The sequence below is a fragment of the Coregonus clupeaformis genome, chromosome 3, assembly GCF_020615455.1.
Source record: "Coregonus clupeaformis isolate EN_2021a chromosome 3, ASM2061545v1, whole genome shotgun sequence".
Taxonomy (NCBI): Eukaryota; Metazoa; Chordata; class Actinopteri; order Salmoniformes; family Salmonidae; genus Coregonus; species Coregonus clupeaformis.
In genome coordinates, this window is record NC_059194.1 from 15148905 (window position 1) to 15152643 (window position 3739).

Genomic DNA, 3739 nt, shown 5'->3' on the forward strand with positions numbered 1-3739 from the left:
CAAGAGAGGTCCGCATACAGTATTGGTACCGCAAAATTAAAGAGAAACACCACCCCCAAATGGTGGAATAAAATAGGCCTATCATAATCCTTACTGTGGCATTATTATTATGACACCACTATGTTATGATCATGCATGCAATTACAAAACGCGTTTTTCTTTGTCAATATTGCAAAAATTGGATAATAATAGCCTAGGCCTAATCCAAAAACGACCTCCCACCCAATCAAGTTATGGGTCTCCCGAGTGGCGCCGTGGTCTAAGGCACTGCATCGCAGTGCTATCTGTGCCACTAGAGATCGTGTTTCGAATCCAGGCTCTGTTGTAGCTGGCCGCGACCGGAAGACCCATGGGGCAGCGCACAATCCGCCCAGCGTCGTCCAGGGTTGGTAGAGCATGGTGTTTGCAACGCCAGGGGTGTGGGTTCGATTCCCACGGGGGAATAAATAATGTATGTACTCACTAACTGTAAGTCGCTCTGGATAAGAGCGTCTGCTAAAATGACAAAAAAATTATATTAGTCTGGTTGAACGCGACAATGGTCGGCCCCTCTGTGCAATGTAGGCTAGGCTAAATATTAGCCTATCATAATGAAACTGTTCTAAATTGAAAACAAGTGCTTAACAATTGAGTTTGCGACAATGACTGAATCAAGATGACAAATACTTATGCGATTGTGTGAATATTTTATTGACTTTTGTGTTTTGTATTTTAATCCAATTAACAGTAGCCTAACAAATGCCTTTCTCATTCCATATGAGGGGCGGGCGGGGGGCTGTCTGTGGAGGATTATTTAAAAGATGTTGTAAACATGAAACAGTGTAATTCCGAACTTTATCCGCAACGTTATATTCCATTTGGTTCAACTGAAGCAATACCTTTTCCATGTACTTAATTGTAACATGGACAGCTCATTGTATTGTGGCCTACAGCAGTCGCCAACAATCCGTTGTGCCAGGTTGAGTTGAGTGAATCTGTCACTCAGGAAGCAATGTTTGATGAATTGATTATTAGTTAGTTAAGCAATGCAACTCATGCTCCAAATGGCACAATCCCCACATCAGGCACAATTCAGAACTTCCTCCCTGTGGTTTACAAACTTGTTCCCACTTTGTAAAATACAGAAGTTCAATAGAACCTTCAATGTTATTTATGCATTTCCATTGGCAAAAGACATATGTAAAATACATGTTTTGGTAAAAGACATGTATTGGCAAAATACATGTATAGGCAATAGAACATGTACATATTATTCCTCATTACTAAATTCAACATTTAATGATTGTTGTTTCAATATACAGTATGTTTTGGGGGGGATTTACAATAATTTACATGTAAGTAAAATACATTTAGAACAAGTAAAGGACAGCTTCACTTTTTTTTATCAAATCTGTATTTTGGATGTAAATGGCATTTTACAGACACTTTTTTTGCAATTTCACTTGGTTTTGAGAAACGTACCCCACCGGCGATAGACTTCCTCATGCTTGTTCTGCAGTTGCAGGGGCAAAGATAAAACATTAACAAACACTCCGAAAACACCCAAATATGTCATTTTAGAAACGGTAATGCTCTCAGTATAGTGATGCAGGTCTTTAGATGGTTGTACACATGCAATTGTGTCATTCCAAACTTTATCCGAAACCTTATATTATATTTGATTGGGTTCGAGTGATACTTTTCTGTGTGTACATGCACAGGCTACACGTGCAGGCTATATGGATATGTGCAATGGCGATTTTAGCATGTAAATCTTGGTGGGGCATTTTTGGACTCACCTTGTTGTGCTGTGCTCACTTAAAATCAAATCAAATGTATTGGTCACATACACATGGTTAGCAGATGTTATTGCGAGTGTAGCGAAATGCTTGTACTTCTAGTTCCGACAGTGCAGCAATATCTAGCAAGTAATATCTAACAGTTCAACAACAAATATCTAATACACACAAATCTAAGTAAAGGAATGGAATAAGAATATATAAATACAGTTGAAGTCGGAAGTTTACATACACTTAGGTTGGAGTCATTAAAACTTGTTTTTCAACCACTCCACACATTTTTTGTTAACAAACTATAGTTTTGGAAAGTCGGTTAGGACATCTACTTTGTGCATGACACAAGTGATTTTTCCAACAATTGTTTATAGACAGATTATTTCACTTATAATTTACTGTATCACAATTCCAGTGGGTCAGAAGTTTACATACACTAAGTTGACTGTGCCTTTAAACAGCTTGGAAAATTCCAGAAAATGATTTCATGACTTTAGAAGCTTCTGATAGGCTAATTGACATAATTTGAGTCAATTGGATGTGTACCTGTGGATGTATTTCAAGGCCTACCTTCAAACCCAGTGCCTCTTTGCTTGACATCATGGGAAAATGAAAAGAAATCAGCCAAGACCTCAGAAAAAATGGTAGACCTCCACAAGTCTGGTTCATCCTTGGGAGCAATTTCCAAACGCCTGAAGGTACCACGTTCATCTGTACAAACAATAGTATGCAAGTATAAACACCATGGGACCACGCAGCCGTCATACCGCTCAGGAAGGAGACGCGTTCTGTCTCCTAGAGATGAATGTATTTTGAATGCGAAAAGTGCAAATCAATCCCAGAACAACAGAAAAGGACCTTGTGAAGATGCTGGAGGAAACAGGTACAAAAGTATCAATATCCACAGTAAAACGAGTCCTATATCGACATAACCTGAAAGGTCGCTCAGCAAGGAAGAAGCCACTGCTCCAAAACCGCCATAAAAAAGCCTGACTACTGTTTGCAACTGCACATGGGGACAAAGATCGTACTTTTTGGAGAAATGTCCTTTGGTCTGATGAAACAAAAATAGGAATGTTTGGCCATAATGACCATCGTTATGTTTGGAGGAAAAAGGGGGTCGCTTGCAAGCCGAAGAACACCATCCCAACCGTGAAGCACGGGGGTAGCAGCATCATGCTGTGGGGCTGCTTTGCTGCAGGAGGGACTGATGTGCTTCACAAAATAGATGGCATCATGAGGAAGGAAAATTATGTTGATATATTGAAGCAACATCTCAAGACATCAGTCAGGAAATTTAAAGCTTGGTCGCAAATGGGTCTTCCAAATGGACAATGACTCCAAGCATACTTCCAAAGTTGTGGCAAAATGGCTTAAGGACAACAAAGTCAAGGTATTGGAGTGGCCATCACAAAGCCCTGACCTCAATCCTATATAAAATGTGTGGGCAGAACTGAAAAAGCGTGTGCGAGCAAGGAGACCTACAAACCTGACTCAGTTACACCAGCTCTGTCAGGAGGAATGGGCCAAAATTCACCCAACTTATTGTGGGAAGCTTGTGGAAGGCTACCCGAAACGTTTGACCCAAGTTAAACAACTTAAAGCAATGCTACCAAATACTAATTGAGTGTATGTACACTTCTGACCCACTGGGAATGTGATGAAATAAATAAAAGCTGAAATAAATCATTCTCTCGACTATTATTGACATTTCACATTCTTAAAATAAAGTGGTGATCCTAACTGACCTAAGACAGGGAATTTTCACTAGGATTAAATGTCAGGAATTGTGAAAAACTGAGGTTAAATGTATTTGGCTAAGGTGTATGTTAACCTCCGACTTCAACTGTACATGGATGAGCAATGTCATTGTCAGAGCGGCATAGGCTAAGATGCAATAGATAGTATAGAATAAATAATAATAGTAATATGCCATTTAGCAGACGCTTTTATCCAAAGCGAATTAC